Source organism: Myxocyprinus asiaticus, chromosome 9 (genome assembly GCF_019703515.2).
Source record: "Myxocyprinus asiaticus isolate MX2 ecotype Aquarium Trade chromosome 9, UBuf_Myxa_2, whole genome shotgun sequence".
NCBI classification, from domain to species: Eukaryota; Metazoa; Chordata; class Actinopteri; order Cypriniformes; family Catostomidae; genus Myxocyprinus; species Myxocyprinus asiaticus.
In genome coordinates, this window is record NC_059352.1 from 4397810 (window position 1) to 4414810 (window position 17001).

At 34.7% G+C, this 17001-nt stretch overlaps 1 long non-coding RNA gene across 2 annotated transcripts; it reads left to right on the forward strand.

Moving 5' to 3' along the window:
• The first annotated feature begins 2367 nt into the window (after nucleotides 1–2367).
• Nucleotides 2368–16084, forward strand: LOC127445660 (uncharacterized). Of its 2 annotated transcripts, none has more exons than XR_007898034.1 (4): nucleotides 2368–3093; nucleotides 3896–4136; nucleotides 5198–6188; nucleotides 15231–16084. It is a non-coding gene; the product is annotated as an uncharacterized LOC127445660 (long non-coding RNA). The 2 variants fall into 2 exon arrangements; XR_007898033.1 differs by having other exon boundaries at nucleotides 6007–6188.
• Nucleotides 16085–17001: the final 917 nt, after the last annotated feature.

Here is a 17001-nt window from a genome sequence, read left to right on the forward strand (position 1 = left end):
GACATTTTGCAACTTCCTCATTTGGAAAACAATCCATCCATAAATTAATAATAATAATAATACAAAAATGTCTTTGAGGGTTAGGGTGTGGGTTAAGGTTAGTCTATTGTAAATAAAATAGCTTTCTATTAAAACAATATGGGCTAGGTTTAAAGTCTATCCCTGGTAAGTTCCCATTTAGATAGCTAAGTAAGTGTGTGTGCGTGCATATGGCACAGTCTGGGCAACACATGCCACCCGTGCGAGTGGTGAGGTCATTATGTCTTAGACAGCTGAGCATCTGGTAAGAGCCATTTGAATGCAGTAAGAGTGTCATGGTGATGCAGTTTACTGATACACTAATGTGCCAATTGACTCAAAATTTCCCTGATGCTCAGATGTGCCACACTAAAAATCCACCAAAAAAAAATAGCATCATAGCACTGATCTGGGATCAGATTTCTCCATCAATATATTGACCTTGGCTACAATATGCTAATAGACAAAACGGATCCAATGTCTTGGTGGAAAAGCTTAAGGAAATGAAAAAAGAGGCTGTTCTGGTTGGTTATATGATTTGGTAGTTGCTTAAAAGTCTTTCTCGATAGAATCGATAGAATGCTAGAATGATAGAAAGGTAGATAGAACGATAGAACGATAGATAGATAGATAGTGTGTACCATCAATGAAAGATAGAACTATAGAAAGATATATAGTGAAAAGCTTCTTTATAAGAAGAGGGCTTTGCTAAACCCAAGTGCTGTTGAAGAACCGTCATTTTAAGAGTGTCCTGGAGTTCACAGTGTTCCTCTTTCTACTCTGATTCATGCACCCTGTGTGAACTCCCAGAGCAGCTGCCGTTGGCACATTTGCCACCACCGCCAACCCCCATCTTACCCTGACCTACTGTCCGCACCTCCACCCCCTCATGGGTACCAGCCCGACCCCTTTCTATGCAAGCCTATCTCCCTTCGAGACAGTCACTGGGTACTTTAGAAGCAGCAAGCTCTCTTCTTGAACCGCTGCCAATAGATGCTGGCCCTAAACGCCCCAGCTGAAAGTTTTACTGCCGTTCTAGTTTGGAGGGCAGGAAGATATAGTGAGATATAGTGATATAGTACCCTTTATTTATATCTTTGCCTTGTCCCTCTCTATATACATTTTCCAAACTGCCACTGCCTCTCTTGGAGAAACAGTTAAAAATACTTTATATTTGGCAGGTTATTTCTTGGACAAACATGGGTAGATTTAGAAAAAACGGTTCTTTTTATTTGCTGCATTGTTTCTAGGACAAACATGGTTACATATAAAAATAAACTGGTTCTGTGTATGTGCTGGGTTGTTTGTCGGACAAACGTGATGAGAAATTAAAAAAGCGTTTGTTTATTTTGCGGGTTGTTTCTTGGACCAACGTGGTGAGATATTGAAAAAACGTTTCTTTTTTATTTGCCGGGTTATCACTTGGACAAACATGGGTAGATATTGAAGAAACTGTTATTTCATTTGGCGGGATGTTTTTTGGACAAACGTGGCAAGATATCGAAAAAACTGTTCTATTTATTTGGCGGGTTGTTTCTTGGACAAACGCGGTGATATATCGAAGAAGAAAAATTCTTTTTATTTGGCAAATTGCTTTTTCAGACAGGCGTCAGGATAAATGTCTAAAAAAGTTTCTTTTTATTTGGTGGGATATTTCTCAGGCCAACATAGTGAGATATTGAAAAAAAAAATGTTTTTTTGTTTCTATTTGGCATGTTGTTTCTCGGACAAATATGAGGAGATATCGGAAAAAAAGTTTCTTTTTTTTGGTGGGTTGTTCCTTGGACAAACATGGGGAGATATAAAAAAAAAAAAACCTGCTCTTTTTACTTAATGGGATGTTTTTCGGACAAACGTGGCAAGATATCAAAAAAAAAAAAACCAGTTCTGTTTATTTAGCGGGTCCTTTCTCGGACAAGCTTGGTGAGATCGAAAAAAACGTTTCTTTTTATTTGCCGGGATATTTCTCGGACCAACATGGTGAGAAATCTAAAAAAAACGGTTCTTGTTATTTGGCGGGTTGTTTCTCAGACAAGTTTGGGAAGACACTGAAAAAATGGTTCTGTTTATTTGGCAGGTTGTTTCTCAGACCAACATGGCTAAATATCGAAAAAAAAAAAAAAAAAAAAACGGTTCTTTCTTTTTATTTGGCAGGTTGTTTCTTGACAAACATGGTTCGATTCCAAAAACGCTTCTTTCTTTTTTATTAGGAAAGAGTATGCATGTTTGTCGGTGAGAAAAGATTATAAAGACAGTACAGTGGGAAGTAAGAAATACATTAACAAACAACAAAAGGAAGAAAGAGGGGGTGCTGACGTCATGCACTGTGCTGCCCTGGACAATGCCTGAAAGGAAGAATAGAACGTTTGCACTTGTCTGGATATCTCTCTCTCTTTCTTTCCTTCTCTATTACTCCCTGTCGCCATTTCTACTCTGTCAAGAAGGGGCGGCACACTTTTGGCAGGGTTACACTGGATTATTTCTGTCGCTTTATTCTCTCGAGGTCTGGCAGGGACCCGTTTTCTCTACAGCTGAGCAAGATATAGTACAGCGTGACCACAAACTTTTTGCCACAAGTACTGTCACAACCCTTCTCTCGATGTCTGAACTTTGTAGCTCTGCATGTTGCTTCCTTCAACGAAGAGAGGCGAGAACACTCCAAATGGGATTTGAGCTCTTCAAAACAAGCGTGAATTGGTTCTATTCACCTGCAGGGTTGCATAGCAAAAGTGACTTTCCTTCAGGTTTCCTTTAAGTGTTTCTGTTTGAAAATACATATTGCAGTAAGACGACCAAAATGGTAGATTGTGCACTTTTGTCAAAAAAGGCTAAATATGGAATAGATATCAAAACGGAAAAGCAGGCAAAACCACGACAGCTAAAGATGCTGCTATGACTTTTGTCAAAAGAGGACTTGAGGGGCATGTACTACCAGGGACAGACGCCAAATACTGACAAAGACTTCACTATGTTTTCTTTCAGGAGGCTAACGCTTGATTTCAGGATGTGTCTCAAATCTTCAACGTTATCCTGGAAATCTAGCGTGGCTGATTGAGGTGATCACTCTTAAACACAGTAAGTACATGCATCTGATATTCTGTTCCAAAACCTAGTGAGCTGCCTACATAGGCAGCATTTTAAGGCATTATAGGCTCCCGACGTAAAGTCTGTTCCAAAAGATACCCTCTTTTGGCCAAATTCTATGCAGTATCACATTTGTCTTTCGTGGATAATGCATTATCCTTCCTATAATGTGTAGCAATGAGAAAATTTAATCAAAATAGCTCAATCTATTTATACATTTACTGTTTTCCTCGATATTTGTTTGTGCATCGGATCATTATGAGGAGCACTATTTTGTAGTTCATGTCTATGTCATAGATTTTTCCAAACTGGTCACTTATGAAGTTCAATTTGAGTTAGGATGTTAGCTTAGAAGGTAGCTGCCTTTGTAGTCAGTAGATAGTAAGGTAGCTCACTAGGTTTTGCAACAGATCTATTTTTCCTCAAGATTTACAGGCCTGTATTTTTGTCCCCTCCTTTTTCCTTTGGTTGTTGAGTAACAAGACGCTCATGAGGGATAGAATGTGATTTGCTTATTTCGCTAGTTTTGGACAAGTTCCATTCTCCACCTTCAGGCCTGAGCCAGGTGACGGTATTTTGTATTTTGTGCCAACTCCCGGAGAGGTAGCCTATTAAACATGGAGGACTACTAAACCAACAACAACAAACTAACCCAACTTGAGACACTTGGGCTTGGGCGAGTGAGCTGAAAGGTGGCCCGAAAAGTCAGCGCCTTGTTTTTGTTTCCTTTCTCATGCTGTTGTGACCTCATGCTCTCTCTTTCTCTTTCTCGGTCTGTCTCTCTTGGCAACAGTGCTGAAGTGGGCAGGCAAATAGGAGGGCATAGCCGAATCTGCTCAGTGTTGGCAGGGGCCCTTGTGCAAGAAGGGTTTGCACACCTCTCTCTCTGCCTTTCCCTTGTCTTGTGAGAGACTGAGACGTGGAAATGGTCTCGTCTCTCTTCCTCCCCTCCGTTTTTTATCTCGTTGTTACAGTACTTCCCCTTCAAGCTTCGTCTGGAGTCTCCTGCAGTGTCCGAAAAAGCTCTCGCTCAGGTATTTCCAACCTTTCATTCCGCTCAAACTTTAATTTTTGGCTAGCACTTGACTTTCATGTTTTGGAATGATGTAGTTTTCTTCCTTTTCCCAGACTTTAGCTGCTCCTCATCGTCATCTTCCTCATGCACGTGCCGTTTGTCTTTCGCCGCCATGCTTAAGTGTTTGCCATTACTGTCCGATGAGACATAAAACAATCTTAAAAAAAAATAAAAACAGATATTAGATGTCTAAATGTGTTTGAGCAAAAGTGATGAGGCAGTAGTGATTTTGCCTGGTTTTGTTTATCTTGTTTGTTCTGTGCCCCGTGCGTGGCCACCATTTCAGTTTATATACAACTTGTTTGCACAATATCGTTAAACAAATCACACATCATTGGCTAAATAAACATGCGACTTACCGATATAGTAACATAGTATTGTTATTAAGAGCGTTTATAGGATAAAATACGCTGCTTTAAACAAAATTCGATGTCTTAGGCCTTCAACAAACCGTTGCGCTCAACCTGCCAAATACACTGTGAGAAAAAAATTAACATTAAAAATCTCAGTGCAGTTGGTGCAAAAATGTCACAATCATTTTTTGTTTGGTCAGGGTTGAATGTTAAGTGGTGTACCACATACAGTTCTATTCTTCCTCTGGCATGTTTGGAGGAACTGAACCTTAGACACAACTGAGGTTAAGACCACAGAGAAGGATATACTGTACAACATGTGTGTTGAGTGTTTAAAATTTAAAAACATCAAGAATACAGTGTAACTATAAAAGGCTTCTATGTAGTATAATAAATATGTAGTATAAGTAGTACACTAAATGAAGAATATATTAATGCATATATATATATATATATATATATATATATATATATATATATATATATATATATATATATATATATTCGGGCTAGGTATTGATACAGATTTACTGATTCAATTTGATTCCGATTCACAAGCTCTCGATTATATTTTATTCTGATTTAGATTCAATTCGATATCGATTCATTTGGGTATTTTTCAATTATAATATCCATTTGCTAACATATTAAATAAATTCTCTCCCAGCTAATGCTGCTAATTATACAGGGGGACCTTCTAACTAGGTAAATAATGAAAATATTAACTTTCGTTCTCAACGTTTTTTTTTTTTTGTGTTTTTTTTTTTTTGCATTATATTTTTTGCATTGTCCAAATGCTTGTCTGTTGCCACAATATATATGTATATATACGTGATGTAATGTACTTGCATTATAATATGCATTAAATTAATATATTTATAATTATTTTAATTATTATTTACTAAATTATCTTTATTTGGTGTATATATATATATAGTGTATATACAGACTATATGTAGTGTAAAATGTTTATATGTATACTATATGTTCACTATATATTTTGATCATCATAGACAAAACATAATACAAAGAAATGTACAACACATACTTTGCTCCATCTATTTGTTTCATCCATTAATGAACTAATAATATACAGCAGATTATATATTCCATTTCCATATCAAACCACCTCATGTTTAATTATCCAAACCACTTTTATTTCATTATCATTTGTCATCAAATAATCTTATTTCTTTTTTAGAAGAATAAACTAAATGAAAGCTTCCTTTAAAGCTATTAAAAAAAATGGAGGGAGGGAGGGAGGGAGAAAAAGCAATAGGACGGTGGGTGGGGTAATAGATAAAAAAAGGAAAACACTTCCTTCACCCCTCCCTCTCTATCCTCAGATGAACTTACTTGATGATTTTTATTTTTTTTTTCTGGCTTGCCCTCTCTACTTCCTGCTATTTTGTGCTCTCTCTCTCTCTCTCTCTCTCTCTCTCTCTCTCTCTCTCTTTGTGTCGGCGTGGTAACCAGGAACAAAGTCACAGGGCCTTTATCAGGAAATGTATTTCAGATATCACCTCCACTTGCGAGGCAGTAACAACATAAACAACGTCGCATTATGAAGAAAAGGACAGTGTGGATAGCAACCTAACCCTCGGATGTTCAGCTGTTGTATGACTGTAATTTCAGCTGCCTGACACTAACCAGAACAGGTATTTGGGTGTTTTTTCAACTACTTGAATGGCACTTTCAATGGCACAAAATCAACAGTGTTGATTTTTAGTCAAACTAACAGATTTCCATTTTTTTCTTTTGCTGTATGAAGTCACAGTAGAAGTGTCTTGGAAACTTTCCTTCATCTTTTAATTTTGCTAATATGCAAATGTATTGTACGTACAGATTTTTTTATTTTACCCTTGCTCCAGACCCATATTTATAATCTTAAAATATGAAAATCCATCATAAATCTATTAATTTCATCTTTAAAACTATGTTAATGTAAACATAGAGTGAAACAAGCATAAACCTTTTTTATATTCTATGAAAATTATTTATATATATGTTTACACAAATGATGACTGACCCTCAGTTGTGAGGTCATTTCTACCACGACCAACAAATTTTGGTCATTTTTATTGTGCTTCGTTTCTAATTGATGCACAATTGTCAAATCTGCAGAAGTGCAAAAATGGTCAAATTATGCAAAAAGTGTGAAAATATTATTGAATTATAATTCAAATATGTGTGTCGGATACATAAAATGCTATCTTTGTAATTAGCAAGACAGATTTGGAGTCGTCTATCAAACAAAATACATATTTTGAGGTGGTGGAAGGGACACTTGTTGGTTCAAGGAATATGAGATGCATGTATATTCACTGTTGGACATTATTGGTTAATTTTAATAAACTAGTAAGCGTGAAAAGTGAATTCTGAGTGAGTTAATTTGCCAAAAAAGTCCCCATAGTTAAAGAAACCCCTGTTATTTGCTAATGTGATTCAAGGTTTAATTGTGTACCGGTCCAGATCACATGCACCAGATATCTAAAAGTCAATAGAGATCAAGTTCTGTGCTATTTAATATTTTATTCCAAAAGTGCACGACTTTTCTCTTGATTCAGTATTCTTTCAAACTACAAGGCCTTAATAACTACTTAATAACAAAGTTTTCACTTTCACCTTTCGTTTGCACCAGGTTTGTTGCAGCGTTCTATTTATGTAACCACAGGAGTGAAAGTTGCAAGTTATGTCTGTTTGCAATACAGCTACGGCATTAATAGCTGTTGAACTTCGTGAGACCTCGTACACAAACGGGGTCATCAGGCAGCAGGCACTTCCTGTTTAGAATTGCTATTTTTGCATCCCGGGCGTAGCGCTCTAGTTCTGCAGACTGTCAAGGGTCATTGCAAATGAGAAGTTTGGTGAAAGGCCTCTGGATTTATGCGCTGTGGAATTAAAGCGCAATATGTGGGTTTCAACACACTGTATGAATGGATGTGCAAATGAGAATTTAGTATGAAACAGAGAGTGAAGCAAGCAGGCATACTAGAACTTGTTGGTGTTATTACACTTTTAATGTGCAGGTAGGATTATATTTACTTATCTTTCAGGAGATGTAAGACAGTGTCAATATGTTGTCAGAATCACATTTACTTTGAATTGACAGTCAAAGTGCAGGTCACTAAACTGCATAGCTTATTGTTTTACTTTTATATTTGGGTAGACAAATGCTGCACAGAAAGTTCCAAATGTATCATATTATTGGATCATTGGACTATTTGGATCACCATACATTGCAGTTAATACAATAAAATGTCTTTTTATATAAACTGATGGAAAGATAAATAAGTATCAACACTGATCTTTGGGACAAAATATGTCCACAATCATTGTTATTTCTGAAAATTGTGTTTGTTGATGCTAGTGGCACAGATATTACACACTTCAGCTATAATTAACGAAAATGTTAGATTTCTAAATATTTAAAATATGCATACATTGACAGAAGTAAATAATTCCTTGCTACTTCGCATTCTACTATTGCAGTCATGTTGACTGTTTGGTCCAAGTAAGAATCAGTGTTAAAGGAATATTCCGGGTTCATTACAAGTTAAGCTCAATCGACAGCATTTGTGGCATAATTTTGTTTACCTTAAAAATTATTTTCGACTTGTTCCTCTTTATCTTTTGAAAAAAAAGGAAAAATCTTAGTTACAGTGAGACAGTTACAATGGAAGTGAATGGGGCCAATCCATAAAAGTATAGCCACAAGATGTAAACAATCTGTGTGTTAATATGATTTTAGTGTGATAAAATCGCTTACTGTGTAAAGTCATATCCAATGTTATAACTTCTTTGCTATTACAACGTGCTGCCGTAGACTCTAAAACCCAAAACGACCGTAAAAATTACAATTTAAACAAATTCTCAAATAAATCAAAAGTTTTAACAGAAGTATCAATGTAAGTGCTTTTATAAAATTATAAGCTTCACATTTCTGCATTTAAACCCTCAAAAAATTGGCCCCATTCACTTCCATTGTAAATGCCTCACTGTAACCTCCATTTCTGCTTTTTTATTTAAAGAAAAAGAGGGACGAGTCTAAAATATTTTTTTCTGGTAATCAACATTATGCCACAAATGCTGTCGACTGAGCTAAATTTGTATTGAACCCGGAATATTCCTTTAAGAAAATATAAAATATATTATATTATCTATTAATATATATATATATATATATATATATATATATGATCACAATAATTTTATAAATAAATATATATATATATATATATATATATATATATATATGTGTGTGTGTGTGTGTGTATATATATATATATATATATATATATATATATATATATATATATATATATATATATATATAAAATCACAATAATATATTTATATATTAAATATAAATATATATTAAAAATTAAATATGTTAAATATTTTAAAATATTGAGGCATGTTGTGCCATTAAAATCTGTTCTGTTATCTTCATAAATGTCACAGTATTTTTAGTACATGAAGGTGAAATAAACTGCTTTGGAATAAGTTCAGGAAGTGCAGAATACACATGCGGAAACTGAGTACAGAGATAATTTTTTTTTAAAACAAACATCTCTGTGTTTTACCTCGAGATCGAGGTTAAAGAAAAACTGAACCGCTTCCGCAAGGAGGAGCGTCGCTCGGAACTAATTTTCTAGAGATCAGCATGATATTATCACAAACATGCACCTGCAATATCTCATATTCTATTAACAAATATATCACACTGCTCTTTCAGTTCACAGAAATGAAATGGTTCTGTTGACAGTATATAGGTGAAATTGCTCTGTGGTAAAGCAGAGAGTTCAAATTTCCTATACTGCCTGTTGCTTTGCTTTTGCTCTCACAAGACATGAAGATTTAGGCTCATGTTGACACAGCCATTACTTTATTTAATGGATCATGATCTTCAGTGAGATGTGGACCATGTACTATGAAGGAATAACAAGTAGCGCTTTTGAGATCCAAGAAAAATGTCAAACGGGGCCATAGTCCCAGATAGAAACAGTTCCAGAGAGCATAGGTCAAACAAATTTGACTACTTGGGCTCCATTACAAACCCTAGTGAGCTACCTACCTAGTCAGCATTTTTAGTCATCATAGGTGCGCTCACGACATGAAGTCTGTTCCAAACGGTACAAAATCCACTGGTATTAAAACTGACATTGCAAGGTTGTTTTAGAATAGCGAAATAGTTTTACACATAATGTTAGTATTGCTACAACTGTACATAAGCACATATTGTACATATTTTTAGAAACAAAATATTATTTAAATTAGGCCAGAGTCTAGAAACATCATGAGCGGACTTTGATGTAAAGGTCAGGTTATTTAAAAACATAATTAAAAAAATGTATAACCAAAAAAACATATATGATACATAGAATATTTGTAGATAAAATGGTTTTTATTTCAGAAATTATATTATATTATTATATATATGCTCCTCTGCCTCGGCCAACTGCCACACCGAAACATTTCAATCACTGGCGCTGTTAATTAAACCAAAGAGGAATTCAGAATGTTAATGTGCTGTGCCAGTGTCTTTCAGTTCCTCTGGTTCACATGCTAATTTATGCAAAGAGACAGTGCCGGCCCTCCGCCCCTTGCAATGCCAGCCCATTCTTTTGGCTGCCCTGGTGACCCAGTTTGCCAAAAATCTACCACGCCATCCTGCTAGGGCGTGGCATCGTTTGTGTAGCTTAACTGCCGTTGCAACCATATTTAAAATATTAATTTATGAAAAAATATTAATGATATTAACAATGACTGTATTTATTTTAAATAAATTCATGTAATATTAAGAAAATGGGTCATTGACACATAAAGTTGTCCAAGGGAATAAAAATTAGAAATATTTTAAATCTCTAGTTTAAAACCTGTAGCAAATTTGCAGAAATGTAATCTTTGTGTCCAAGTTTAGCATATTCTATAAAAAAAAACGTATTTAACCCTTTCGCGAGAAAAAAAATCCTAATCAAAATATTAATAACTACAGTCTTGACCAACACAAAATAAGTATCGTTTGAAAGTTTAGAAGCTCTACTTTCCAATGCATGCAGGCATTATGACCAAAACTGAAAAAAAGTGCTTCGAAATTTGCAGACAAATCAGAAGTGTTCCGTTTTGATAATTACGAATTTTGCACCGTACATATTATTGTAATCGGTAAAAACATCTAACTCATCAAATAGCCATGTGTCATATGTTGTTGGAAAGCTCTCAAAGAGTAGAATACAACCAGCCTATTTGTTTTAATCACTGACCAAAATATAGCGAGTAAAAGCTAAGTATATGTCTTTGACATACATGTTACATGTGAACAGGTGTTGCTCAGATGCTCATTGGTGTTTTCGCTTTTAACTTCACGAAAAATAAACAGAACATAAAATATCACATACCATTACTTAGAGGAGGCGATTTAAAATGAGACCACACATAAAGTAATCAGATGCATAATGTGCTATCTGGCTACAAACACGTTAGCTTTCCTGGATCAGATGACGTCATCAGAAATGCTGTAGCATCATGGAACACTAAAACAATCGGATTGGGTTCAGACTGCTCCAACCAGTGATGATAGTCCTCCATATTTGGGCAGAGAGCCATATGATCAATCACTCTAATTACATATGTGGCGCCAAGTAAACACTTGACTGAAATGTTTCTCATGATCTTAAAAATCTTTTGATCTGAAGGCGTATGCTTAAATGTTTGAAACTAGTTTTGTAGACAAAAATATAATTGTGCCACCATATTAATTTATTTCATTATAAAACTAACATTTTATAAAAAAAAAAAACGTTTTTGAAATGGCTGACTTGGACCAAATAATAAAGAAAAGCAGCCAATAAGTGCCCAGCATAGATGGGAACTCCTTCAATACTGTTTAAAAAGCATCCCAGGGTGATACCTCAAGAAGTCGGTTGAGAAAATGTCAAGAGGACATGTCTGCAAATTCTAGGCAAAGGGTGACTACTTTGAAGATGCTAAAATATAACACATTATGTTTAGTCACAACATAATTCCCATAGTTCCATTTATGTTATTCCATAGTTTTAATGACTTTACTATTATACTAAAATGTGAAGAAAAAAAATTATAATAAAGAATAAGTAAGTGTTTCACAACTTTTGACCGGTGGTGTATATGACACAGACTCAGTGATGACTCAAATGACAGAAATCTCATTACTAAAATCATGTATGCAATTTATGCATGCTGTGCAAACCTTTATTCATTGTTGTGTTTGCATGAGTAATTAGTTCTTATGTACAATTATTATGTTTTATTTGTTTGATGTTCTTGTGCAGACTTGGAGTAACAACATGTGCGTTGCTGTCCCTAAAGCTGAGGTAGTAGATTGAATAGTTGTGGAGTATAAATCCTCCCTTTGAAATAACTATACAATCTACTGTCTTGCTTACGGAGATGGGCTAACCAGCTGTCAACAACAGTGCTGACCGACAGGACTTTAAATAATGTTTCAAGTTAATTAATTAGAACTCAGTCTGTGGAGAGGATTAAATAACATGGGTGATCTCTATAGAATGACGTGCACATCGAGATAATGAGTTGTTTGTGTTCCTGTGAAAACAAATCAAAAGATCTGAGTGTATCCACAAGGTGAGGTAGTAGGTTGTATAGTTTGTGGGAAGGATCGAATCCTATTCAGGTGATAACTATACAGTCTATTGCCTTCCCTGAGAGATATAATGAGCAAGGGTGAAGAGTAAGAGTTTTCAAAATTGGTCATTAAAATGTATATATTGTATTAAAATGATGTAAAAATGACATGAAATGTTTTCGTGATGCTTTCTGCATTGGCCTATTCAAATAAAAATGTGTCTGTTTAATACTCTGTTAATGGTTGACTTTCTCATGCTAAAAATGTGGTAGCTAAAAAATGTACATGCTTATGTTATTATTTGTTGCTCATAGCATACTATTTATAGCCCTTCCTCATTTATGTCCTTTAAAATGAAGCTTTCTGGAATTTTACAATTGATACAGATTTCAGCAATAGTCAGTGGAACAAAAAGGCAAAAGAAAAAAAGAAATTGCCTCATGCATAGCAGAAAAGATTAAGTACTTTCTACACTGAATAAGTAAGTTTAAACATAAACCTGAAAATATTAAGTAAATTGTGCATTTGTAGTCAAACAAGTAGAGATTAATGCTCTATAATATTATTAATGATTTTTTATATTTACAATGCATCCTCAAGTATCAATCCTAAAGAATCATGATCAAAAAAATTATCAATTGATTGTTACTGTTATCTTGTTTTGTGCACCAAGTGTTGAGTGTGTGGCTCCATTTTTCCTCACACCAATAATGCAAGGTGATGTTGATTCACAGACCAGCATGCATTAAGCCTTCCACATGAACTAAATGTGTTTTAAACTTAAGGTTTGTATGTAATGTTTATTTGAATGTTACAAAGTTATTTTAAGCAACATCACATTAGAGGTAAAAGGTAAACTTACTGTATTAATTGAAATGTTTAAAGGAATATTCCAGGTTCAATACAAGTTGAGCTCAATCGACAGCATTTGTGGCATAATGTTGATTAGCGCCAAAAACTATTTTGACTCGTCCCTCCTTTTCATAAAAAAAAAAAAAAAAAACAAAAAGCAAAAATCGAGGTTACAGTGAGGCACTTATAATGGAAGTGAATGGGGATCATTTTTGGAGGGTTTAAGGCAGAAATGTGAAGCTAATAATTTTATAAAAGCACTTACATCAATTCCTCTGTTAAAACTCATGTATTATTTGAGCTGTAAAGTTGTTTAAATTGTCGTTTTGATGGCCGTTTTAAGATTTACATTGGTGGCCAAAAGTTTGGAATAATGTACAGATTTTGATGTTTCGGAAGGAAATTGGTACTTTAATTCACCAAAGTGGCATTCAGCTGATCACAAAGTATAGTCAGGACATTACTGATGTAAAAAACAGCACCATCACTATTTGAAAAAAGTCATTTTTGATCAAATCTAGACAGCAGCCATCACTCCAACACCTTATCCTTGAGTAATCATGCTAAATTGCTCATTTGGTACAAGACAATCACTTGCCATTATATCAAACACAGCTGAAAGCTATTTGGTTCATTAAATGAAGCTTAACATTGTCTTTATGTTTGTTTTTGAGCTGTCACAGTATGCAATATACTGGCATGTCTTAAGGTCAATATTAGGTCAAAAATGGCAAAAAAGAAACAGCTTTCTCTAGAAACTCATCAGTCAATCATTGTTTTGAGGAATGAAGGCTATACAATGCTTGAAATTGCCCAAAAACTGAAGATTTCATACAAAGGTGTACACTACAGTCTTCAAAGACAAAGGACAACTGGCTCTAACAAGGACAGAAAGAGATGTGGAAGACCAGATGTACAACTAAACAAGAGGATAAGTACATCAGAGTCTCTAGTTTGAGAAATAGACGCCTCACATGTCCTCAGCTGACAGCTTCATTGAATTCTACCCGTTCAACACCAGTTTCACGTACAACAGTAAAGAGAAGACTCAGGGGTGCAGGACTTATGGGAAGAATTGCAAAGAAAAGCCACTTTTGAAACAGAAAATCAAAAAGAAAAGGTTAGAGTGGGCAAAGAAACACAGACATTGGACAACAGATAACTGGAAAAGAGTGTTATGGATCTTAACCCCATTGAGCTTTTGTGGGATCAGCTAGACTGTAAGGTGTGTGAGAAGTGCCCGACAAGACAGCCACATCTATGGCAAGTGCTACAGGAAGTGTGGGGTGAAATGTCACCTGAGTATCTGGACAAACTGACAGCTAGAATGTCAAGGATCTGCAAAGCTGTCATTGCTGCACGTGGAGGATTTTTAAAGGAGTTTAAGAAGTTCTGAAATTTTTTCTCAAATTGTAATGGTAATTTTTCACGTTATTAATGTCCTGACTATATATTGTGATTAGTTGAATGCCATTTTGATGAATAAAAGTACAAATTTCTTTCTATAAGAGCAAAATCTGTACACTATTCCAAACTTTTGGCCACCAGTGTACGTCATAATGTTGGATATGACTTAGTTAGTAAGTGATTTTATCACACTAAAATCATATTAGCACATATTGTTGATGTCTTGTGTCTATACTTTTGAAACAGTATTTTAACGTTTACGGATTGGCATCATTCACTTCCATTGTAAGTGTCTCAATGTAACCCAGACAAATCTCAAAATCGGTAATTTACATTATGCTACAAATGCTGTTGATTGATCTTAACTTGTTCTGAACCCGGAATATTCCTTTAAGTAGATTTTTCCTTTATCATTAAAAAATTTACTTAGGAAAACTCTGTGCTAAAACTTGCTAAATACATTTTTAGTAAATCTTACTAGTCATTCTTTTCAGTGAATTGGGGTTAGGTTAGAAAATTACAATAACTGACATGTTTACAAACTTTATTACTGTACAGAAGCCAGCAACAGAAGAACAATGAGAGGTTTTATTTGAAATAACATTTAAAAGACTGCTTGCGTGCAAAATATATAATATAATTTGTCCTCAAGCCAACTCAATGTATAATGTACTTTATGAATCTAACTGACATTGTGTACCTAATGATATACTAGCCTACTAGCCACTAGCCTACCATCACTACAATTGCTCAATTAAATAATTGAATTAAAGGAATGTAAACACTGAAACAATTTTACATACTTTACCCCTAGGCTGCCTCCTAATTTTGAAAAAGATATAGCAGTATAAAGTGATCATGACTGCCAGTGGACGAAGAAAGCACCCCCAAAATATGAAGTGGGAATGACAGCTATGGATTCACAGTCTATGGAGGTGGAGTTGTAATGTTTCAGAGTGTTATGGCTGTACCATCCAAACACTGATAAGAAGCCCAGTATGGCTGCCATTATCTAGAATCCAAGAGCGCTTTTTGGTGACTGTAGACTTACACCTGCCATAAAAAGTAAATAATAACAATAATAATAATTTGAATGCAACATTTTTTATAATAAAAAGCTGCTAGAGTCTGTATGCAATCAAAATGGACCATTTTAATGTCCAATTTTTTCACAATCCAATCAATTTCTGAAGCATAAAATCAAGTCCCTGCATTTTTTCTCTGTAATATACTGTTTTGCCCTCCAGAGTTTCCTGGTTCACTCGTAAATATGCCAGATCACGGAAGTAAAATGGGTTGCGAACAGCATTTCACGTTGACCTTAAGGTTAATTGGATGGTGAATGCTGAAACTATGTCATTATGTTTGTGGTGTGCAAACTCTGCAAACACATAAGGGTGTATTTCATGTACCATGGGCTGATTTTTAGTAAAACAAACAGTAATTTTACTTTTTGTTATTTGAAGTTCTCATTAAAACTGAATTGGAAACTTGTTACCAGACCTTCATCATTTCATTTTGGTACTTTTCAAATGCCTTTTATGTATAGATTTGACTGTTTTAGCCTCGTCCCGCAGACCCAGACTTTCTATATTAAACTATGAAAATCCATTATAAAATACACATTTTTACATCTATAAAACTATAAAAATCTAAACAAAGAGTGAAATAAACATAAACCATTTGAAGATTTTTTGTGTGATAATTATTTCTATTTCTATTCTGTCCCATTTTTAAAAAATTACAACTGTTCCACATTTGTGGCGTCATTTCCACCACACCACTTAATTTTGCACCTAATAATTTTTCCCCCTCAAAAGTTAGTGTGCTTTTTAACTGTTGACAAAAGTGTCAGTGAAGAGCATGCTTGAGATGAAATATGAGACCAGAAGAAAACAAAGAAAAATCAAGGTAAATATCACTTGTGACTAGAATATTTTTTATTGCGCGTCATTTAAAACCAAGCTGTAATTTGGCCAAATTATGCAAAAAGTGTGAAAATATTATTAAATTGTGTGTATTTAGGATACATTAAATGTTAGCTATGAAATTAGCCTTAGTAAGACAAATAAAACAGTAGGTAATTTTATTAAAAAATGGTCAAATGTAATTTCCATCAGCGTCATTACCACCACAGAATTCTATCAAACACAATATTTGAGATGTGCAGGAAATGACACTGTGGTGGGAATTTTCATGACCTTAAAAAACAAAAATAATAATAAATAAATTAACAAAAAGGACATAAATCTTGTGTGGTGCATGTACATACTATGTTGGACATTATTAGTAGATGCATAAAAAAAATTGTGGGGGTGTGAAAACATTTTTATTGAGATTTTTTTGTTACTGGAAGTCCACAGTGCTAAAAGTGCCTGAAGTTAAAGAAACCCCCATACAAATGATTAAATTACAATACACCAATTTATAGATTAAACCACAATCTGTTTGTGCTTTTTAACACATCTGACAGATGTTAAAACTTATTGTGCATGTGGTCCATGTCACTTCAAAACTATCTGGAGAACATGGTCTCAAAATCCCACTCACCTAAAGGGGCACAAACACGCAGACATCGGTCTACT